Source organism: Trachypithecus francoisi, unplaced genomic scaffold (genome assembly GCF_009764315.1).
Source record: "Trachypithecus francoisi isolate TF-2019V2 unplaced genomic scaffold, Tfra_2.0 Lachesis_group15, whole genome shotgun sequence".
Lineage (NCBI taxonomy): Eukaryota > Metazoa > Chordata > Mammalia > Primates > Cercopithecidae > Trachypithecus > Trachypithecus francoisi.
The window spans coordinates 79,203,164-79,228,061 of record NW_022681460.1 but is presented as its reverse complement, the minus strand read 5'-3'; the positions used below and the strand labels follow the sequence as shown (position 1 = coordinate 79,228,061).

General features: G+C 39.6%; 1 long non-coding RNA gene across 1 annotated transcript in view; it reads left to right on the top strand.

Moving 5' to 3' along the window:
- Positions 1 to 24,612, top strand: part of LOC117097471 — a 75,482-nt gene extending 50,870 nt beyond the window's left edge. Inside the window, exons 2-5 of the long non-coding RNA XR_004442948.1 lie at positions 19,038 to 19,152; positions 22,785 to 22,864; positions 22,957 to 23,069; positions 24,247 to 24,612. This is a non-coding gene — a long non-coding RNA (uncharacterized LOC117097471). The remainder of the gene's footprint in view (positions 1 to 19,037; positions 19,153 to 22,784; positions 22,865 to 22,956; positions 23,070 to 24,246) is intronic.
- Positions 24,613 to 24,898: the final 286 nt, after the last annotated feature.

Genomic DNA, 24,898 nt, shown 5'->3' with positions numbered 1-24,898 from the left:
CACTCACTTTTGGCAAAATTCTATATATTAGACTCTGGGTTGGCAAACGTTTTCTATAAAGAGCCGGACAGTAAATATTTTGGACTTCGTGGGCCAATATGGTCTCTGTTATAATCACTCAATTGTACCATTATGGAGCAAAAGCAGCCATAGACAAATGGCATACTAAATGAATGGGCATGGCTGTGTTCCATATGAACTTTATTTACAAAGAAACCTACAACAGGTGGCAGACAAAATGTGACCCATTTGTCAACTTCTGTACTGACACAAGCTCTTGACCTTTGGAACTTATAGACTGTAGAGGGAACAGTATGGTTATCAACCAGAAGATAATAGATTATGTCAGAAGCATAAAAGTGGACCTCAGTTGACCACTTTGTAAAATGGGAGGGATGATATTGGCTAAAAGAGATTTCAGAAACTCACAATTAAGCTTCTTGGAGGGAGGATTTCAATCACTCACCATCAATCAAAATAACCAGTATTGTTTTACCTCATGGCAGTAGAGTTAAACCTGAAGTATGTTAGACTAAAAAAAAATTGCTTTATTTTAAATACAATAATGCTTGACCACGTTTCTGGAATGTTGGAATCTCTTCAGGAGATTTGTACCACAATCTATATTCATTATGCTGTCATTATCTCAATAATTTCTTTTCATGTGTAAGCTTTTTTTTTTTACCAAAAGGATCTCTTATTAAATTAAGATAAAATGGCAATTAATCTAGAGCGCTATCAAAGACAGGAACATGCATTTATCTAGATCTCTCTTTTTAAACATCAATGGCCTGTTAATCTACTAATATTTAGGAGGGCAATATGATAAAAGGCTTCCTGCCTCTGTCAGCTCATTTTGTATTAACATATTCCTGTCACCAGTTAGGCAATTAACAAGAGACTAAAGGAATACTAATTCCTTTTCTGCCAGTGTGCTGGATCAACTTTATTCCTATGAGCTTGCTTCGTGAATGATAAAAGTTTAAGTGACTCTTTTTGAAAAACAAACATCCTGATATTTCTGTGGAGATAGAGATTACAGAAAGTCTTTTTTTTACGTGACACTGTTGCAAAATAAGTCCTTTAGGGAGATGGAGGGATAGGTAAACACAAATTTCAGAAACAGAAACGCTATGAATGCAAGAGGATTCCTAGGTGGTATCAAATTCTTCTTAGATGATTATCATTCTGGAGAAAATAGCTGCAACACAGCTCCCCATTTCATGAATGTATACAGGTCACATGCCAGTCCCCCACATATGACTATGTGGAGTAAAACTCTTAGAGGTGGATTAAATTCACTGCTAGTCTTATCCCTTCACATCAGTGTTCAAGAGGGTCTTCTACACTTTCTTTGCCTATTTTGATTTGGTAAAACCCTAAAAGTGATTTGGTAGAATCACTTTTACCAAAAGCAAACTGACATTGAACCCATTAGGTAAAACAGGGAAGAACAGAAACGAGAAATTTCCTAAGACCTCAGACAGGAGAATGGAAAGAACCTAGAGCAAGTCAGGTGTCAGGGAGAGTGAGGAGCTGGGATGTGATAACAGCACCAAGGTACAGAAAAAAGTTGCACAACTGTCCTATTAACATACCAGATTTGATGTGACTTCATTGTATTTCATCAAATAGTTTAGAAAACCCCCAGCATAAAATATCATCATAATTGTAATCATATATTTGGAGATTTAACGTGCACACCATAGTGTACCATTAGTTACACAAATAACTAATAATTTGCTAATGACAATATTATGTTAAGTCAGTTTAGGGGCAATTAAAGTGAGTGATATTTACATATGCCTAATGAATCACAGTCGATGGCAGATTAAGAGATTCTAATGAATATTCATCCAGACATTCGCAACCAGCTTCACAGTTTATAAACTGAATTATGGTTGATTTGCCCTTTTAAAAATGAATATGTGAGTATCTTCTGCATGGTGAGAATGAACAATTGGGCCTGACTGTAAAAATTTTTTAAAGCAATGTACTGGTCAGAACACAAAACATTTTTATGCACTCTCATACCCTCCGCTTTGCTGTTCTTTTTTATATCACAGATCAGTGTTGATGAACTACCTCCATTTTCATTCTAATCCATGACATGAAATATAGAAATTGTTTAGTATAAGATTAAATGGAATACAAGTTTTATGCAGCCCCGCTGAGGAAATAATTACAGGTAGTCTTTGCCATTGAAACAGTGAATACAAACTCTTTTTTTATGCAACTCAGAAGGCTGTTTTTGTAGCTATACTTTGTCATGATAAAATTGGGATAGATTTACTATTCTTGCAACTTGATCATTTAAAACAATAACAAAGCAAACAAAAACACCTCACTTTGGCCCTGTTAACACAGGTGAAGACCAAACAAGGTTACGGTTTGAACATTTACTTTTTCTCAAAACTATAGCCCTTTCTGCTTTTACTAAGCCGTTCCTCATAAATATTGTTGAGTTTTATCCCTGTTGCAAAAACAAAGGCCAAACTCTCTGTCTCCCTCAAGATCCCACAATAGGTTTATGACAGACTTGATGCCTATAGCCCCCATTTCTGTTTTACCTTAAATTAGACAATGTTGTTTCTCTGCTGTTCAGATCAGAAAGGTATTAATGATTGCCATTATTATTTCTTTACATGGGGAGTTAGAGGTTAGAACCAGAGCATTTGGATGATGGGAGTTACTAAGACAATTGAGGAAGTCTGTGCTTGATGGTTGTTCCATATAAGATGTCAACCTCATATTAACAGAATATTAAGGGAAACCTTCAAAAATGGATTAAGCATTTTAGAGGCCTAGGGGGTTAACTTTGAAGCTGACATTTCCATTCAACATGCTTTCACAATGTACTTTCATAATTTCATTGCATGTTATTAAAACGTTTAAATGTCAAATAGTTGGACACTTGTCAGAATTCATGACTTTTTACTTTCCAAAAATCATGCCAATTGAATATATTGCCAGTAGGGTTAAAGAAGGACTTTGTCCGCGCCCTCCCCCCTATGCCCCACCCCCAAATCTCTCTATGGCCACCTAAAAGCTCATTGTGATTCCTTTGCACTGATATTCTATTCACAGAACTTTGAATGTGAATGTCTGATTCCTGGAAATCTGGTGTTCCTGGGTGAGCTTAGTTGGGCAAATTTCTGCCTGCAGCACCATCAGGGAGGTTTCTAGCAGTGCTTTTCTCATCAGTGAGTCGGCCACGCCATTCAGCTCCATAAACTATGCATGCTCTAGGAAGGCAGCACATTCACTCTGTCTCGATCATACTTTTGCTTTAAAATCTTTTGCTGTTTTTCTCAGGTGCACAAAATTTGATACATTCAGTCCTCCTCCTCAGATCATGCTCTTTTGCACTATGGAAGAATTAGGATTCTTGCTTTCATTCAGAGATGCCCTCACATGAAATATATTTTGAAGGACTTGCTAAGCCCTGAACACAGATTCTCTGATACCAGTTTGTCCTTGTGCTGCTGGAAGCAAGACTACACCTATCCCTACTATCCCTCCTCACTCCTGGGTCTTTTGAAGGTTGGGCTGGAAACTATAGGTGAGTTTTGAACTATGATCCCTAGGGCTCTGGGACTCTAGTGAATATCTTACGGGTTTCTGCCTCAGGCCTCATACTCCAGCTTTCATCTGGGTTTCTTTGGTTCTCTCTGTTTTAATTATTTTACTAGAAAGGAAGTATGCTTCTGCTAAAACTTGTTTGAGAAATCACTGATACAGTGAGGAACAAGTGCAGGGATTTTGTAATCAGGTAGACCACAGTTCAAATCTGTGCTCTACTGTTCTGATGATATTTGGTAAATTACTTCTTTGAGGATCCATTTCCTTATCTGTTAAACTGGAATAGGATAAGCACCTCTCAGATTTGTGGCAAAGATGAAATAGATTTCCATATTTATATTGTGCTTCTGGGTACTTTCTAAGTGCTTTAGAAATGTTGGTCTTCTCTTTCTTCTCTTATTGGTTATGCTAGCAATCTAAACTCAAGAAAATTCAATTGAGGTGGAGTGATCACATGTCCTACTTTGCCTAGGACAGTTTTGGTTTCTCCCTGTTCTCCTAGTATAATTTTTTCAGTGTCTTGCATGTTTAACAGTGTCCCAGTTTGGATGATAGAGTAAGAGATTACCCCCAATTCTACTGGCAGTTTATAAGTTAATTTGATATTCTTAGGTACAAGCTTGCTTCTGCCATTTTCAGGCAGTACAGCAATTGCATTTGACATTAAGCCCTGAAACTCGAGCCGCCCCCATCCCCCGCCGGGGACTGTTGAAAATCTTCAGTCACAAAGGAGAATCTATTCATGACAGTAGTAAATAATGAATGATCACATACCAAGTGCTTGTGTGGATTCAACACAGAACCAGGTGACTTATGAACGAAATTATACTCTCTGAGGAAGATATTAATGTTCCCATTCTGCAGATAAGGAACTGAGGCTCAAAACAGTTACATAAACAACAAATAGGCAGAGGAGTTTGAATTTAAACCCAATAATCTGCCTTTTCTTATACAGCAGGTAGAATACTTCAAAAGTTACCTTATGTATTCTTATTATCTTATATTTACAGCTCTACAAGTCTCTCTCTCTCTCTGTATTTGCCAGATGTTCATTTATTTATTTATTGTTGTATTTGTTTATTTTTTTGAGACAGGGCCTCACTCTGTCGCCCAGGCTGGAGTGCAGTGGCATGATCTTGGCTCACTGCAACCTCCGCCTCCAGGGTTCAAGAGATTCACGTGCCTCAGCCTCCTGAGTAGCTGGGACTACAGGTGTGAGTCACCACACCCGGCTGATTTTTGTTTTGGTGGAGACAGGGTTTCACCGTGTTAGGCTGGTCCCAAACTCCTGACTTCAAATGATTGACTAGCCTCAGCCTCCCAAAGTGCTGGGATTACAGGTGTGAGCCACTGTGCCCCAGATGTTCATTTTTTTAAAATGCAGGGTTGGAATTTTCAAAATTTGTATAAATATTTCCTTAGTCTTATAAGACTTTTTCTATAAATCTTATATAAGTATTTTTCAGGGAAAATCATTAATGTAACATTTATATCTTTAGACTTTCATATCATGAGGCAGGAATCAGTGTCTTAGAGTCAACCTGGAGTCCCACTGGGTAGAGTATGAGACACTTAGAAGTTGCGATAGGCAGGATCAACTCCCGACTTCTAGGAATACATTCTTCACCGGCCTCCACTTGGAGAGATAGGTCAGGGCTTAGATGGTGGCCATTTAAGACAGAATAAACATTATATAATCTAAGGGAAATCACCCATTGATAAGCTCATATGTTACTATGGGCTAGGATATTGGATTGATTGACCTGGTCTTACTTTTTACCAGTCACAGGGGCAGGCCTTGAAGGATGGCCTGGAGCACTGGGAGGTGCATTGGTGGCAATCAGGAACAGACTTGCTGTTTTGGGCCTTGGAGCTCTGCAGGCAAGAACTCTGGTGACTGTGCCAGGTGACTGGGTGCCAGAATTGTGTTGCTGCCATGTCTTCTTTAGATGCAGGGTTCCATATGAGGTTTCATTTTCGAAATAGTGTGTGACTACTTAGAGGAAGTTAAAAAAAAAAACAAAGGCTAACACCACCACCAAAAAAAGTGCACAGAGGTTTGAAAATTCCTAGGGTAAGAAAACACTAAGAAAAGAAAGATATGCATTTAAAGAAAACTCAAAACTTGTCCTACTTGGAAGAGATGGTCCAACCACAGGTACGATGGAAATGTGTGCTTCATTCTCCATTACTGTAAGACGTCTGTAGTAACCCTTGGAGAACTGGAGCCTCTTCCCAGCTTTGCTCTCGTGCTCTCTTTCAGGGAGGGATATGGGGCTTTCACTGTTATTACCAACACCCCCCACCCCAACACACACACACACACACGTGCTGTAGCTCTGGAGCAGTCTTCTTATTTTTCATACCCTCCTTCTTACTCTTCATTGACCTACTGTGTACTCTGGGCTGAGCTTTCAAATCTCATCTCAGCATTCGAGAAGCAGTCTGGTTAAATCTACTTCCTAGACAATTTATACTTTCATGTTACTCCATTTTCATACAGCATAGCAAGGCAGTCCTGAGTGAGCTCTGTTTTGCTGCTTGTACTCAGAACTTGCTCCATGGTCTTGTTTTAAAATGGGAAGGATGGTAAAAGGCATGTTAAGGAATGAGAATGACTCGGTCCACTCAAAGTAGGGTTTGTATGAATAAATCCAGGACATCTTTATGAATTTGTGCAGATTTATGGGCAAAATGACTCAAATTTTAAATAAGCATATGCTTATTTGTGTGTATGCTTTTTCTGTCATTGAAATATTTGATCTTAGTAAAGCTATTTGATCTTAGTAAAGCCACAGCCTCTGTGTTCTGTGGGATGACCATTTGATCTGTAGTTTTTAAGGTTAGGATTCATTCACAAGTTATTGTGCATTTCTTGCATATTAGACTCACTAGATTTATTGTTGTGTTTTGAAATTTTCTGGAAGGACTGAATTTTATAGATGAAGAAAATGAGCCATATAAAACCTGAGTTTTTCTGAGTTTTTCAATGTAGGTTCCAATTTTTGCCTCAAAGACAACATAGGGTCCTATTCTTGTTCAGAAATTCACATGAATTCATTTAAGATGTTTATTGTTTTGGAATATGGTCACCAAATAACCAGACTGAACTTTTTTACTACACCGCCTCCAGAAACTTTATCTGGACCCTGTGAAACACCTGGTTTCCACTCTTCACCTGACCCAGTCTTACTGCATGGCCTGGGCTGTTGCATACATGGGCTGGTGGCAACTCATGTGCCATACTCTGAGGTGCACACCCAGTGTGGACCTAGACAAAAGGAAAGCTGAGCCTTTCATTCCTGATGGACCAGAAAACAAAGTGAGTGGGTTTGCGGGTTCAGAAGCTCTTTAAGCTGGGAATAGTATGAAAAGTATAGAAATGGCCTTCAACTATCCTCCCAAGGCAAATAAAGTTCTCAGAAAAAAAAGAGATTACATCACTCTTTTTAATGAAAAAACTAGGTGAGAGTAAAGGTATCAATACTTCCCAGATCAATCTGCATATTTAAAGCAACTCCAAGCAAATTCTTAACAGGATTTTTGAAGATTTAGATAAGCTAATACTAACATTTACGTGGAAAGAAAGGCAAAGAATCAGAAAATTCAAACACTTTTGAAAACAGAATAAAGTTAGAGGAACCACACACACTACGCAATTTTAAGCAATTCTCAATACACTGTGGTATTGAAAACAGACAGATATGTAGACTAATGGAACAGAATTGAGAATTTAAAACTAGGTTCCCCAGATAAATATGACCAACTGATTTTTAATAAAGATGCAAAGGAAATTCAATAGAGAACAGTATTTCAACAAATAGTGTTAAAATAATCGGACATCCATAGGCCAAAAGAAATTAGCTTTGACCTATTCCTCATTACTTGTACAAAAATTAACTCAAAATGAATCACAGTTCTAAATAGAAAATGAAAAACTATAAGACTATTAGAAGAAAACATGAGTAGAAATCTTCAAGACCTGGGATTGGGCAAATAATTCTCAGATATGATACCCACAACACGATCCATAAAATGAAAAACTGATAAGTTGAACTCCATCAAAATTTAAAACTTGCTTCAGGAAAGATACAGGAAAGATAAACTACAAACTAGGAGGAAACATTTGCAAATCCCTCATCTAACAAATGAATTGTATCTGGAGTATACGTTGAACTCTCAAGACTCATCAGTAAAAAAACAAATTACCTATTAAAAAAATAAGCAAAATACTTGAACAGACACTTCACTAAAGAGAATATATGAAGCAAATGAACATATTAAAAAATGTTCAACCTGATTAGCCAATGGCAAATGCAAATTAAAACCACAGTAAGATACAATTATATACTTTTTCATGGCTAAAATAAAAAACACTAGCAATACCAAGTTTTGATAAAAACGTAGAGCAACTGGAATTCTCACACATTTTTGGTGGGAATGCAAAGTGGTACAGCCACTCTGAACATGTTTGGCAGTTTCTTACAAAGTTAAATATACACTTACCATACGACCCGCTAATCTCACTCCTGGGTATATAACCTAGAGAACATAAACATTTGTATACAGATGTTTACAGCAGCTCTATCCATAATCACCAAAACCTGGAAATAACCCAAACAGCCTAATTAACAGGTGAGTATGATGGAATCCCGCTCGTCCAGGAATAGACTGTTGTTAACAACTTGGAAAGCTCTCAAAGTCTTTAAGCTGAGTGAAAGAAATCAGTCTCGAAAGGTTCCATACAGTAGAATTCCATTTACATGATACTCTCAAAAAGACAAGCTACAGTGAGGGAGTACATATCAATGGTTGCTAGAGGCTAGAGATGGGAGAAAGTTGTGACTATGAAGGGATAGCACAGGGAGGATTTTTGGAGCGATGGAATTGTTATGTATCCAATCGTGGTATTAAATACAAAGAATGAACATTGTTAAAATTCATAGAACCACACAAACACAAAATGTCAATTTTTTAGCATGTTAATTAAAAACACAAAATAAAAAACATTTAGTAGAATTATGTTTCCTACCCCATCCAATCTAAGCCCTCTTCTCTTCCTATGTATGAGACCCTCCATAATCTGCCTCCCCACTTTGTGATGTTCCTAGGTTTATTCTCTCGCTCTTCTGTGAGCAAGCGATGCCCTCACACCATCCATCTGCCATCCTTTTATGAACAAACATTATTGCTCCCCTGTAAAATGCTAGACACAGTGTAAACCTTGGCCTTGGGGGTGCAAGCTTTCTTAAGCTATAGTCTCACTTCTCCTTTTCTTTTTATTCTAATCAAGTCCCACCTGCTTCCCCATGCCTGCCCTGCTCATTCCCGCAACTGCTGGATATGATCTTCTCTCAACATTGTACATTTCTTGCATATTAGAAAAGAATGATAGAGCATTCACATACTCTGTCATCCACACCACCAAACTAACGCTATACTATGTATTGTTTGTGTTGCATTTTTCTAACTGGATTTTGGGTTCCTTGAAAAAAGAAACTTGGTGTTTTTGTTTTGTTTGTTTTTTTCAGTCAGACCTCAAATGATCAAAATAGCTCTTAACAGAGTAAGTGCCCAATAAATACCTCACTATTTAAAACCTGCATGGGCATTGTAATGAATGATGTTCATCCTAGGAAAGTATGAATTTAGTCCTGAATTCGAAGTAGCTCCATTTCCCATATTTCTCATTCCTCTTCCCTTGCTGCTCTTAAAAAGACTATACACTCATCCTTCCTGATACTTCTCAGCAAGAACTACATGGCTTTCTTCACACTTCACTTCACTTCACATTCTCTAACATTCCCCTGACCTGTCATCCATCAGGAACCAAAACATTTCCTGTTTATTATTCTCTGACTTGCAGAGTACTTAGATTCTTAATTTAATCCTACCACCTTCCCAGGACTTTCTCAGTACCAGATGGCTTATACCTCACCTATGCCCCTTCCCTCATGATTTTTTTTTTTTTTTTTTTTTTGCATTTTAAAATCTGCATTTGTCATTTTTACTTCTCACATGTTTATAGCCGGATGGTAAGAACAGCCTTAAGGTATGGAGCATTATTGTCTGTGTATGCCCTTCTTCTTAAGGTCATGTGTGGGTATCCAGCTCTCCTGGATTCCTCCATGCAGTGCTGTCCTCCTGCTTCTGCCTCTGATCTTCCTCTCTGTTCTCTTCCTCATCACCCTGCTGGGAACTGAGGCTGCTGGAAGCCCACTGTAACCCCAGTGTCCTGAGGGAGAGGAAATGCCCCTTTTTAGAACAGCTTGGAAAGTACCAGGAATTTGAACTTGGGGTTCTCGATTTTACTTTTAACCTTCATTCTGAACAGCAACCCAGAGGCTCCTCGCCATTTTCATGTATAAAATGGCCTGGATTTAAGCAGCATCTTGTCAGCCATACATGGCCATTTCTGTTTTATAGAAGTGACGCAAGAGAATAGGGTCTGGAGGTAGGGAACCTAAGGCCGACTCATGCTGACTTCCCAGAACTAAATCAAAAGGACAACCCCAACTTTCCACACCTAAGTAATAGAAGGACCAGAGGCTACCCCCTCGCAACTCCCACGTTTTTTCTGCGTGACAGATGGAAAATTGAAAGTACCTCTGATTGGTTGCTTTCTGCAACCAATCAGACATTTGCATAGGAGTGTAACTTTGTAACTTCACTTCAGCCTCTGATTGGTTGCTTTCTGCAGGAAAAATTGCTTCCTGCAACCAATCAGACTAATTGCAGGCCTTCATTTGCATGGAGTGTATACCAAGTAGCCAATGAGAAACCTCTAGAGGGTATTTAAAATCCAGAAAATTCTGTAACTGGGCTCTTGAACCCCTATGCTCAGCCCAGTCCCACCCTGTGGAGTGTATTGTCATTTTCAATAAATCTCTGCTTTTATTGCTTCACTCTTTCCTTGCTTTGTTTGTGTGTCTTATCTAAGTCTTTGTTCAAGACACCAAGAACCTGGATAACCTCCACCGGTAACAGAAGGGGTTTGACCAAAAACAAGAGGTAGATAAAGGTGGTCCAGCAGAGAGGGGAAGCACCAGACAGAGGAAAGCAGAGACCAAAAGAATATAGAACCCAGGCTCCTGCCACCAGGCAAGCACAAATTGTCTGTCTCCTGAGCAGAAATTTATTTATCTGCGTATTCGTCACAGTCAGCTGCTTCAGCAATGCTGGCAGCAAAACCAGCAAAAGCATCTCCACATTTCATGCTGTCAGAATCTGCTCACTTCCTAACATCCACCTCAGAGCAAAAATAATAAAAATACAAAAATCCTAGAATACAGCCACGTTTGCATCTCTGGGGGCTGAAAGTCACATCTGATGGCCACATCAACACTGAAAGAGAACATCCCTAATTCACTGCAAGAACAGAATGCTAGGAAGTGAGCCAAGCAACAAACAAGGGACACCCCTTTATTAACATGAGAATCTTAGAGTGGGAGAGAAAGGAAAGACAGGTACACACCAAATGTTAATGAGTAGCATGCTGGAATGGTTTTATTCTTTAGTTTGCTTGTGTGTACTGAATAAATTTTCTACGACTATTGCATATTATTATTTTCAATAAGAAAAATGTATCATGCTTGACTCGATTGCAGTGCAGGTCTCCATTATATATCCTCTTAGAATTACATATTACTTTTAGAATAGAACAACAATAATTCAAACAGTTCTGAATACATGATATGAAGCAGCACCTAGAGCCAAGACTCTTGTAAGATAAGTTGAGCCATCGCTGATTTGGGTTGGGAGGAGCAAGCAGGTGCCTGACCTCTTGGAGTAACATCATCAGAACTAAGAACGAGGAAATTTAAAAGTGTTTCAAATAAGGAATGGAATTGGGCCTGCATTCATTTATTCATTTTTTAATCATTCAATAAACACTTTTAAGTGTGTACTATTAGGAAGGAAATAAGGTCAAATAATATATAACCCTGTAATTAAAGAATTTAAAATCTGGAAAGGAGATTAGGTAGGTCTCACAATTCCTGCTTAAGTTGATTGATTGAATATGTGTGAAAATTAACATCCCTTTCTCTTCAAGCAGAGAAAATAACAAGTAAATTTTTTAGGCTAGGTGCAGTGAGTCATGCCTGTAATCCCAGCACTTTGGGAGGTCAAGGCGGGAGGATTGCTTGAGTCCAGGCATTCAAGATCAGCCTGGACAACACAGGGAGACCTCATCTCTACAAAAAATAACAAAATTAACCAAGCATAGTGGTATATATCTGTAGTCCCAGCTACTTGGGAGGCTGAGGCAGGAGGATTGCTTGAACCTAGGAGTTCGAAGTTACAGTGAGCTATGATCATGCCACTGAACTCCAGCCTGGGCAACAGACTGAGATCCTGTCTCTTTTAAAAAAAAAAGGTATATATTTTTTAAACTAAAAATACATAAAAACTCTCAAAAAGAAGAGAACATCTGTATGGTCTAGAAACAGAACCGTGAGGGATGACAGAGGCTCAGCCTTCTGGACTTGAGAATAGAAAGCAGCTGCAGGTACTGGGAGTTAGTGGGCTCCATGGAACAGGCCCCCAGGCTTCCAGGGCTGGCCTCAGAGTTGGGCTGACTGACACAAAGAGCCAGGACAAGGTGCTTTTTTTACGAACAAGCCCTAGAAAAAGCTGCAGCTCTAGCCTGGGACTGTGCCAAATAATCAGTGACTGCCTAGGGTGGCAGGAGAGAGAAGCTGGGGTTCCTCCGTCACAGCCTGCACCCAGTGGAACACACTGGCCGAGAGGCTGGATCAGTAATTTTCCCAGGTGCATGAACCCCAAACTGCCCACACGAAGCTTGGTTCTGAATGGTGACCCAGGCTGGATGAGGGCCACTGCCAGCAATAGAAGAGGGACAAAAAAACATTAACAAAAGGAAAGTTGTGCTCAAAATGATATTGCAATTACAATGGTAAAACACGGAAAAGAAACTCATGTCATTCATGCTGGCCAAAATACTCAACACATCAGGGAATTCATTTCTTGAAAGCAGAAATAATATAGCAATCTGAAAAACAAGCTATGTTGTTCATACCCCAATTAGCACAAACTCTGAGATGCCAAAGGAAAAAAAAAACTCCAAAGTAATAAAAAAAAAAAAAGGAGAGGATTATGAAACAAAAGCAGGTGGATATGAAAAAGAACCAGGAGAGTAAGTGCAAAACAGACTGCCACCCGCAGCCACGAGGGGACCTGTTTCCCTGGACCCTGCTGCAGCGCACGTGCTTTTGCGTGGCATTTATGCCAAGCATCAAGCAGCAACATTTAAATCTCTTGTTCACTTTTTACTGGCTGAAGGTTATAAATGTTTTATGAGCCGCTGAGCTTGCAGCATTACTATTTTATTAGAAGGTGGAATATCTTTTCCTCACAGCTGTATTCCTAGCGAAATTATTCTTTCTCTTAAAAATGTTAACTTGATGCTCGTTAGGAAGTGGCAACTGGCAGGATAGAAGGAACTGTTCAGAAACAGTCTGGCCTATTGGAAAGCGAGTCTGGATGGCACTCGGATGTCTTTCTTTTGGTTTCTTTTGGATTGAGTTACAAATAACTTAGGGAAGAAGAGGAATTTTTTCATACTCTAACAACTTGATTTGATACAGTCCTTTGGAATCCATCTGGGATTGCTGAGTTGCATACGTTGGTGCAAAAGTACTTACAAGTAATGGCAAAAACTGCAATTACTTTTGCACCAACCTAATATTATTTTCAAACTCTGGCAACAATCCAAAGAATCAGTTACGAATTTCCACGGGCGTAAATCAGGCTGAAGCAGGCAAGGCAGGGAATGAAGTTACCAGGGTGATCCTGGATGAGCCACTTAACATCAGTTTCCTCATCTATCCTGTTTCCCACATTTCTTATTTCACTTTTCTCCAAAACTGAGAACCAAGTAAGCTAAGGAAATAAAAAGAAAAGGGGAGAAATTATCCCATCTTGAGAGCTGAAACAAAACTAGCCTTCTGGTCCTCCATAGTGAAAGAATACTGTAACAATGAGAAATCACTGCTTCTCCATTATGGACAGCCAGTATTGCCCCCAACTTCCCCAAGGGAGCCACAGGGAGCTGTGTTCTTTCAGTCTCCCACGTCTGTTCACTCTGCCTCCTCTTGACTGTGCTATTCATCTCCCCTTCCCTACCGTAAGAGCTTCTTCTCATCTTCAAACCCAAGTACAACTGTCATCTCCAATTTGCAGTCTTTCGAGACTAAGCCCTTTCTCCCTCACACATAAATCAAATGAGAATTATTCCCTTATTACTGCTGTCTTTTAAGTCTTAATTTCTCTACTCATATATCCATTCATTTGACAACCTTATACCAGTTATCTGCCATGGCATTGGAGAGAAAAAGATGAACAAAATACAATCTGCATGCTTGGGTTCACATACTTTTCTTTCCACATTATATTTGAGTTTCTTCCTTACTGAAACCATTTTTATATCTCAGTACTTGTCACTGTCTAGCACACAGTAGTTATTCAAAAGATATTTCCTAAACTGAGTTAAAAGGAAGAAGCTAAGGAGTAAGATCCTCATCCTAAAGATGATACCCTATGGGCAACATATTAGAAAGCATCCAAAGATTTGAGTCCCAAAAGGCCAATAGAGTGAGACCCTGACTCTTTTTTTTTTAAAGCCCTTCATGTGCTAGGGATTCTTTTAGTCTTTCAATCATTTCACATTTCTTTAGTTTATTAACTCATGAAATATTTACTGAGATTTTGCCCTATGCCAAGATATGAGTTAGAAATTGAGGAAAAGATAACTATATATATTTTTATATACATACACACACATACACACACATATACACACAGATATCTGTCTCTACAGATACATAGAAATATATCTGCATAAAAATTATAGATTTTTCATGCAATAATAATACTTGATATTACTATGTAAATACATATACCTATGTACACACATTAGTATACTATACCCGTCATTACTACATATATATCTCCTTATACATGTATGTACACATATATATCCTTATATATGTATACATAGTAATGTTACAGTATATGTGAATATGTAGTAATATGTCCGGAATTGGTGGGTTCTTGGTCTCACTGACTTCAAGAATGAAGCCGCGGACTCTCGCGGTGAGTGTTACAGTTCTTAAAGATGGTGTCCGGAGTTTGTTCCTTCAGACATTCAGATGTGTTTGGAGCTTCTTCCTTCTGGTGTGTTCGTAGTCTCGCTGTCAGGAGTGAAGCTACAAACCTTCACGGTGAGTGTTACAGCTCTTAAAGGCAGCGCGTCCAGAGTTGTTCATTCTTCCTGGTGGGTTCGTGGTCTTGCTAGCTTCAGGAGTGAAGCTGCAGACCTTCGTGGTGAGTGTTATACCTCTTAAAGGCAGTGTGGACCCAAACAGTGAGCAGCAGCAAGAGTTGTTGCAAACAGTCAAAGCACAACCCTCCCCGCAAGCGGGTTGCCGCACCCTGGCCCAGGCAGCCTGCTTTTATACCCTTATCTGACCACACCCACATCCTGCTGATTGGTCCATTTTACAGAGAGCTGATTGGTCCACTTTACAGAGAGCTGATTGGACCGTTTTGACAGGGTGTGGATTGGTGCATTTTCAATCCTCTCACTAGACCTAAAAGTTCTCCAAGTCCCCACTAGGTTAGTTGGATACAGAGTACCAATTGGTGTATTTACAAACCCTGAACTAGACACAGAGTGCTAATTGGTGTATTTATGATCCCTTAGCTATACATAAAGGTTCTCCAAGTCCCCACTAGACTCAGGAGCCAAGCGCCAAGAGCAAGGGCTGCTAGCACGTTGCCACCTCTCAGTAATGTCAAATATGGTATACTAATGTGTGTATATATGTATCTTTTATATGTATGTATAGTTTTATTTATGTATGTATATATAATAATGTTAGAGTAGATACAAGGATGTATATGCATATGTAGTAATGTCAAGAATGTCAAGTATAGTATACTAATGTATGGATGGATGTATATGTATTTACATAGTAATATAGAGTATTATTATTATTATTGCATGGAAAAGCCATAGTTTGTCCTGCCCCTAGGCTGTAGAGTTTTGGCAGGAGTCTACTCTGTTACAAGTAAAGAGCTCAATCATCTTCCTCTTCCACTGGACCAAACACTATGAAGAACTGTGCCTTCATTCATATTGTCACCCCTAGCATAATGTTGGGAATAGTAGCTGTTCAGTAAGAATCTGAATAAATGCGTTTTACTGTCATCACTTTGAATTCCTAAGTCTAGTAAACATACTTGCTTATGTCTAAAATAAAAAGGATCCAGTTTTTTTTCCATGAAATGGCACATGTTAAAGTGGAATTCATTTTGGATTAGGCAGACCTAAAGCTTTAGATGTGTTTTTAAATTTTTGAAAATTTCAGGAGTTTCTATTAATTAAAAAAATTTTACACTAGGTATGGTCCTAGGATTAAGAGTAAAGAAGATCGGTCAGGTGTGGTGGTGGGCGCCTGTAGTCCCAGCTACTTGGGAGGCTGAGGCAGGAGAATGGCATGAACCTGGGAGGTGGAGCTTGCAGTGAACCAAGATTGCGCCACTGCACTCCAGCCTGTGTGACAGAGCGAGACTCCGTCTCAAAAAAAAAAAAAAAAAAGTAAAGTAAAGAAGATCATTAGAAAGTTTCTCTTGTATAAGGAAAATGTAAATAGGCTCATTGTAGGAAAAACCATAGCTTTGGGCTTGTCCATGTCATGGAGTTTAAATGTCTCTGTAAATAAATTACACTGTCACTATATATATATATGGTAATGTGTATGTGTGTGTGTGTATATATATACACACACATGGGCTTTATATAATGAGGCTTTATATATAAAGCTTCATTATTATTATACATATATACAGGTATCATTATACACATATGTATGATTGTGTGTGTGTGTGTGTATATATATATATAAAGCCTCATTATCAGGAGATATAGCAAGAACATTGGATATAATAAGACTAAGCTCACTAAAGCAAAAGGAGTCAACTGCTTAACTAGGCAAATTTTGAAAATTTCCTTCCAAATCAGTAAAAAGAGGCCCAAGACTCCATAACCAGAAATTCTGATGTTGTATTGCTTGTGACAATTAGAATACGACTAGATCTCAAATGTATGCTACAGAGCAAGGGTCCTCAACCCGTGGGGCTATGGATCCATACTGGTCTGTGGCCTGTCAGGAACAGGCCTCACAGCAAGAGGTGAGCCGTGGGTGGGTGAGCATTACTGCCTGTGCTCTACGCCTCCCGTTAGATCAGTAGGGGCATTGGATACTCATAGGAGCATGAACCCTATTGTGAACGGCGGATCTAGGTTGCCCGCTACTTGTAAGAATCTAGTGCCTGATGATCCGAGGTGGGAAGAGTTTCATCCCAAAACCATCCCCTCCCCAACCCCCACTTCCAAGGAAAAATTGTCTTCCATGAAACTACTGCCTGGTGCCAAAAAGTTTGGGAGCCAGTGCTGTAGAGGGTTTCCCTAAAAGACAGAAAATATTTGTATCAAAAGAAAATAAATTTGCCCATGTAGGAGTAGAAAGTATTTAAAATATTGCCTCATTTTAATTCTGAATTCATTTGTTTGAGGTAGCACTTCTAGGCCTGATCTTTTTTTGCCAGAACAATGTCCAAAACCCTCAACGAGATTGAGCTAATGGGCCAGGCACGGTACCTTATATCTAGCACTTTGGGAGGCTGAGGCGGGCAGATCACTTGAAGTCTGGAGTTCGAGACCAGTCTGGCCAACACGGTGAAACCCTGTCTCTACCAAAATTACAAAAACAAATTTATCCAGGCACGGTAGCACACACCTGTAGTGCCAGCTACTCAGGAGGCTGAGGCAGGCGAATCACTTGAACACGGGAGGCAGAGGCTGCAGTGAGCCGAGACTGCACCACTGCACACCAGCCTAGGCAACAGAGCAAGACTACATCTCAAAAAAAAAAAAAAAAGATTGAGCTAATGAGTGTGAAAGTACCTTGCAAATTCCAAATTACTTTGTGCAAGTAGCCCTATTTCTCTTGTGCTTTGAGATTCTGACATCATATCCTGTGGTTCATAATAACTAGATAACTCTAGTAATTCAAAGCTACATAAAACGTGGTTATTAAGTGAAATCATTAGAAATGTGTCCAGACAAAAATTGCATTTTCTGAAGGACAGAAAATACACATATATCTGTCTTGGAGTTTTTCAAGTAAGGGCTGCCTTCGAGTCTCCTATTAATGAGGCCATCTATGACCCCTTAGGTGTGGATGTTCAGCTGTTACAATGTTTTTAACGCTACTCTATTAAAAAAGCCAAAAACTAACTACACAACAGATGGGCAAGTGCCCATTGTGGGCCTGCCCTGTCAGTGCGCTCTCCTGCAGTGTGGTTGGACTTGCTCCTGTGGCGATTCCTGGGCTAGCGGTGGTCAGCGAAATACTTAGGCAGGACGTGGAAGGTCCTAAGGTGCTGCACCAATGCTCCAGCCTCTACTCTTGTGTCTGGATATGAGAGGGTATGGCACAGACAGCTGAAAGCCTTGGAAAACAGGCGGAGTCTAGGCAATTGCATTTGCAGCTATCTTTATCAGGGTGAGCTGCGTTTGTTTGCTGTGATAGCAAGCTAAAAGGAACAGTTTTCTCAGGTTATTTTTTAGAGATGACTAAAGTACACTACAGAAAGGAAGTGCTCAAGATCTGTTTGCTGATGTATTGCTTGCTTCATAAAGCTACCTGTTAAGAAAGATACAAAATAACAAAATAATGGCCTAAACAATGTTAAAATAGGTAGATAGAAACAGGACTTTCTCTTTCTGGTTTCTGAAGTGTATATAGAGTTCTCTCATTATCTCTATAGCATTCAGATACCCACTAGGAAGAAAACAAAAACAAAACCAGAAACCATCATAGATATTTCACAACAAGAAAGTTTGTTACAAGGAATTGGTTTCACCAATAACGGGAAAGCTGAGAAGCCAAATAAGGCACAAGGAGAAACAACCCTGTGCTCAGCAATACAATAGCAGCAATCTGCTACCACCTTAGGGCTGGAAGGAAGTGGGAGTTGCAGGGTCTGATGAGCCAGAGCTGTTCAGCAGGAGTTACCCTAGTCAGTACTTCTGGCAGCAACTGGAGCCCGAAGTTTAATTTCCTTAAAGGGTAAAGCAGAGGTTGTATTATGTGGTTACCCTGACTAAGAAATATCCTCTGAGAGAGCTTCCAGGTTACCTCTGTCTCTATCTGGATGTTCTTGATAGAGACAGAATCCAGTTACATTTTCTTCACTTTGCTAGATGATGTTATGGCTGACTATATTTTACAAATAAATGCTAGTTAATTATTTAAGCTTTAGCAGTAAGCTTGTTCTCAGATCTAATTAAACATGAGTGAAAAATAAAAGACACACAGGTGTGTACTCTACAGATTAAAGCATGAAACTTTCCCTTTTTCTGTTAGGGAAAAAGTCAACTGTCCTTGGAGTGTATGATAGTCTACTGCAAGTTCACTCTGAGCTCTGTTCCCACTCCTCCCCTACTCTGCCCTGAATCAGAGAGGACTCTGAAAATGAAATGTAAGTGTTGTTTCTTCATCCAGATACAGTGCAGGTCTTAATCCCATTTCTGAAACGTGCTAACTTTGTCCCTTGTCTAGATTACTCTTAAACTCTGTAATAGAAACCAACTGGACTGCTTTCGTGGAAGACAACTTTTCCATGGTTGGAGGGTGGCGGGGGATGGTTTCAGGATGAAACTGTTCCACCTCAGATCATCAGGCACTAGATTCTTATAAGGAGCAGGCAACCTAGATCCCTCACGTGCAGTTCACAGTCGGGCTCGTGCTCCTGTGAGAAACTGATGCCCCTGTCCATCTGACAGAGCAATACAGACCAACACAGCCTACGCCAGGGATTCCTTAGGAAGTACTTGGTTTCTTCCTGTGTTTTTCTATCTTTTTCCACTAATTCACTGGCCAAGTGAGAAAGAGTCAAGGGAGCCTGGGAATTTAGTCCTCCCTGATTCATATCTGCTCCATGGCAGAGCTCTTCCCACTCCTTTCCCCAGCAGGACACCTGCTCTATTATGTCTTTGGCTTTCCTTTCCGTAGATCAAGTCCTGAGAATTGGATGAAACGAGCTGACCAAACACCTAATCATTCATTGGAAAGTATATTAGTCCATTTTCACACTGCTGATAAAGACATACCCGAGACTGGATAATTTATAAAGAAAAGAGGTTTAATGGATTCATAATTCCATATGACTGGAGAGACTTAACAATCACAGTGGGAGGTGAAAGGCACGTCTTACGTGGCAGCAGCCAAGAGCGAATGAGAGCCAAGTGAAAGGGGTTCCCCTTATCAAACCATCAGATCTTATGAGACTTATTCACTACCATGAGAACAGTATGGGGGAACCAATCCCACGATTCAATTATCTCCCACTGGGTCCCTCCCACAACGTGTGGGAATTATGGGAGCCACAATTCAAGATGAGATTTGGGTGGGGACACAGCCAAACCATATCAGAAAGTAAGTTGCAAACTATAACATTTTCTCATTTTTGTTATTGCCAAAGACTTATGCCAGCCACAAAATTCTTTCTGAAGTACGACTGATCTAGAGCTCAAATCTGAGTCCAGATCAGCTGCCAAGGGATGTGGAAGAGACGAAAATGAAATAGAAGTATTGTTTCCTCACTTAGATAAGTTCAGGTCTTAAGCACATTCCTGAAATGAGCTATCTTTGGCCCTTGTCTAGATTACTCTTTTTTTGTTTGTTTGTTTTTTGAGATGGAGACTCACTCTGTCACCAGGCTAGAGTGGAATGGCACAACCTCGGCTCCTGCAACCTCCACCTCCTGGGTTCAAGTGATTCTCCTGCCTCAGCCTCCCGAGAAGCTGGAAATAGGCACGCACCACCACGCCTGACTAATTTTTGCATTTTTAGTAGAGATGAAGTTTCACCATGTTGGTAAGGCAGGTGTCGAAATCCTGACCTCATCGCGCCTTGGCCTCCCAAAGTGTGGGATTACAGGCGTGAGCCACCACGCCCGGCCTAGATTACTCTTATCCTCTGTAACAGTCCATCATCAGATGCCCAGGGACTCCTTGGTACATTTGCCCTGGTCTCCCATCTCAGCAGCCCAAACCATGCTTAAAAACTACCTACCTTCTCTCCTTCCTTTTGAAAACAAAAAAACAATGACAACCAAGCCAAAAAGTATACATAATACCCTTTTCTTCATTGTGGTTTATAATAGTAATTAATGATTATTTATTTATTTTTATTTGTACAAATGTATAGAGTACATGAAAAATTGTGTTACGTGAATATAATGTGTTGTGATCAAGTCAGGGCACTCACAGAGTCCATCACTTGAGTACAATACATTCTTGTTAAGTATAGTCACTGTACTCTGACCAAACATTGAATTGATACCATCTTACTGTGTGTTTGTATCTTTTAACCCATTTCTCTTTATACTCCCCTCTCCCCACTTCTCATCTTTCCCAGTCTCTGTTATCTATCATTCCACTCTCTACCTCCAAGTGATCAAATTTTTAGCTTTCACATGTAAGTGAGAACATGTGATATTGTTCTTTCTGTGCCGGGTTTATTTCACTTAAGATAATGACCTCCAGTTCCGTCTGTGTTGCTGCAAGTGATACAATTTTATTCTTTTTGTGACTGAATGGTATTCCATTGTGTATATACATATACCACATTTACTTTATCCATTTATCCATTGATGAACACTTAGGTTGATTCTATACCTTTACTATAGTGAATAGCACTGCCAGAAACATGCAAGTGCAGGTATCCTTTTGATTTTTTTTTTTTTTTTTTGAGACAGTCTCACTTTGTCACCCAGGCTGGAATGCAGTGACTCGATCACTGCAACCTCTGCCTCCAGGGTTCAAGCAATTCTCATGTCTCAGCCACCCACGTAGCTGGGATTACACGTGTGCGCCACCACACTGGCTAATTTTTTTGTATTTGTAGTACAGACGGAGTTTCACCATGTTGACCAGGCTGGTCTCAAACTCCAGGCTTCAAGTGTCCTGCTTACCTAGGCCTCCCAAAGTGCTGGGATTACAGGTGTGAGCCACTGCACCTGGCCAATGTATTAATTTTTATTGAGTGCTTACTATGGACCAGTCTGTTCTAAATACTTTTGAATAAATTCATCCAATCCAGACAGTAATTCCATGTGATAAATTCTATTGTAATATCCATTTTACAGATGGGGAAACTGAGTCAGAGAGGTTAAACTGTTTGCCCAGGGTTACATAGCCAGTAAATGATAGAGAAGATTTTAAGAGCCCAACTCGAGTTAATGATCTTAGATACTACACTAGATTCTTCTCTGCTTAGGCAAGAGCTAACAGTTAAAGCAATCGGATTTAACCAACTCACACTTACATGTGAGTGATTGATAGTCATTAACCTTCCTGAGAAATTTGCACTTGTATTTTTAAAATTATTTATTTTTTCTTTTGATAATTTTGTTTTTTTAAGTTTTTAACATTTTGAAATTATTCTTTTTTATAGAAATTTAGCACTTTAAAATGATGTCTGCGAACCAGAGGAATCTCCACCACAGCATTTTTATGAAGTGCCTACTATGTACTGGCCTTGTGCTAGGTAATGGGCATCCAAAGATGAACCAATCACAAGCCTGATTGCTGCTTTGGTTATAAGCACAGGTCTTTGGTCATAATTGTGTTTGAATCCCAGTCCTGCCATTTATAAGCAACCTATTTAACTTACACGGACTTTTTCTTCCCCCTGCAAAATGGGATAAAACCATAAGTTTTTGGGGTGGATTTGATGAAATAATGTCTGTAATGTATTTAACAAGCAAGCCAGCATACAGTAAATACTCAATATACGGTAGCTATTATTTTGAACTTTCTTCCTGCAGACATGCAAACAAAAATTACAAAGTAGTCTATAAATGCTGTAGTGGGAGTGTCAAGTGAAAAGTGGCGGCATGCTAGGGTGCTCTTCAAACTGTGCCTTACAGAGTTTTGAGGCACAGGCAGCCACAGGCATGCCTCTGGGGCCCAGGGTGGGCTAGGGGTGTGGAGAGGGGAAATGACACCCCACTGTTCCTGCCACCTCTGCTTTCCATTCAACAAAAATAGGGCCAGTTTTGTCCCGTGTGTTTGTTAATATTGGTCTTTCTTGTCATGTCTCATTCAGGAATGGATTCTGCCTAAAATCACCCTTGAGACTGAGAATCCTAAACTCAACTTTCTAATCATTTCTCTGGAGGTCCTTGGGTAAGTAAGTATCTTACCTTCGTTTACTTCACTTTCCTTTTATGAAATGAGGTAATTTATTTCCTCTGACTGATTATTATTGTTCCTTCCAGGTATCAAATTCTGCAAGTTTTGGGGCATGTCAGGAAAAAAGATATGTGAATATGCTACCCCAAATTAACGTCGTCCCCTAGAGACACCTGCCCCGAGTCAAACACGTTTGCTGGTGTGTTGATTTGTTTCTTTATTTGTGCCATCTTTCTCCATATCTGAACTCAGAGACTCCCAGAAGGTTCCTGGCTGTCCACAATAGCTTTCAAGGCAGTAGGGCAGCCCAGTAGGGTTCTGGGATGTAGGTTCTGGCAGGCATTCTACACATTGGTTAACTCGAATGCAAGTAATTTTAGCTGGAGAGTAGCTTTCTCCAATCAGAATTACCTCCCTAAGGTTCTCTCCAGACCAGCTGCTGAGTTCATTACCACCCATGAGTTCAAGGTAAAGGGACACTAGCAGTTACACTGATCCTTGACAACTTCCCATGCAGTGGAAAATTAATGTATGACTTTTGACTTTCCCCAAAATTTAACCACTAATAGTCTATTGTTGGCCAGACATCTTACCTATAACAGTCGATTGACACGTATTTTGTGTTTTATGACTTATATACTGTATTCTTACAATAAAGTAAGCTAAAGAAAAAGAAAATATTGTTAAGAAAATCATAACGAAGAGAAAATATATTTACTATGTATTAAGTGCCAAGTGGATCATCATAAAGGTATTCATCTTCATCATTTTCATGTTTTGTGGACCGAGAAGGAGAAAGAGGAGGGGTTGTTCTTGTTGCCTGAAAGGTGGCAGAGGTGGAAGAAAATCTGAGTATCAGTGCACCCATGCAGTTTAAACCTGTGTCATTTGAAGGTCAACTGTTAAAATTGTGGTAAAAACACGTAACATAAAATTTATCATCTTAACCATTTTAAATGTACAATTTAGTAGTGTAAAGTATATTAACATTGTTGTGCAACAGTTCTCTAGAACTTTTTCATCTTGCAAAACTGAAACTATACTCATTGAACACCAACTGTCCATTTCCCCCTCCCCCAGCCTCTGGCAACCATCATTCTCCTTTCCTAATGTTCATCCATGTTGCAGCATATAACAGAATTTCCTTCTTTTTTAAGGTTGAATAATGTGCTCTTGTGTATATATACCACGTTTTTTTATCCATTCATCTGTTGATGGACATTTGGGTTGTTTCCACATCTTGACTATTGTGAATAGTGCTGCCGTGAACATGGGTGTGCAAGTATCTCTTTGAGATCCAGTTTTGCATTCTTTTGAATATATACCTGATGTGGGATTGCTGGATCACATGGTAATTCTACTGCATCTATTTTCAGTGCTCTTCTGCCACAGACTGCCGAGGAAACTTAGGAAAAACTCACACCTCACATTTGAGAGCTTTCATGCTGCTCAGAACTTCCTGGTTTGATTCCATCCAAGTCTATCAGGAAATGGCTGCTCTGAGAAGAAGCGGGAGTTAATTCAAGTCTGAAGAATGCCTGCTCTTTTGAAATCCCCAGCATGCTACATGTGATATGGGCTTATAAGAACCACATGCTTTCTCATGCTCCTTTGGCTCAACCTCAGAGGCATTCTAGAGTTGGCCTTGGCAGCTAGAAACCACAAGAATGTCAATGATGCAATTTAAAATATGCCAGTTCTTACTCCACTGGTCTGTAAACTAAATAAACTGCACAAAAATCCCTGCAGTCTCACCTCCCTTATTTTATTGAGAAGGTTTCAGCGATTTAGAAAATATTCAAGCATAGCTTCTTGAACATCAAGTAGCAGCATTATATGAAGTTGATTTTGTTTAATAGTTTATTCACAACCCTCAGTAATTGAACCACTAGGTACCATGGTGACAGAAATGAAGGTAGATGGATGGGAGTTATAGAAAGACAATGGATCCCTTGTCTTTAATGTTAATTAGTTGGCCCCTGCTATATATTCCATCTGTTCACATACTGTGACCTCAACATACATGCG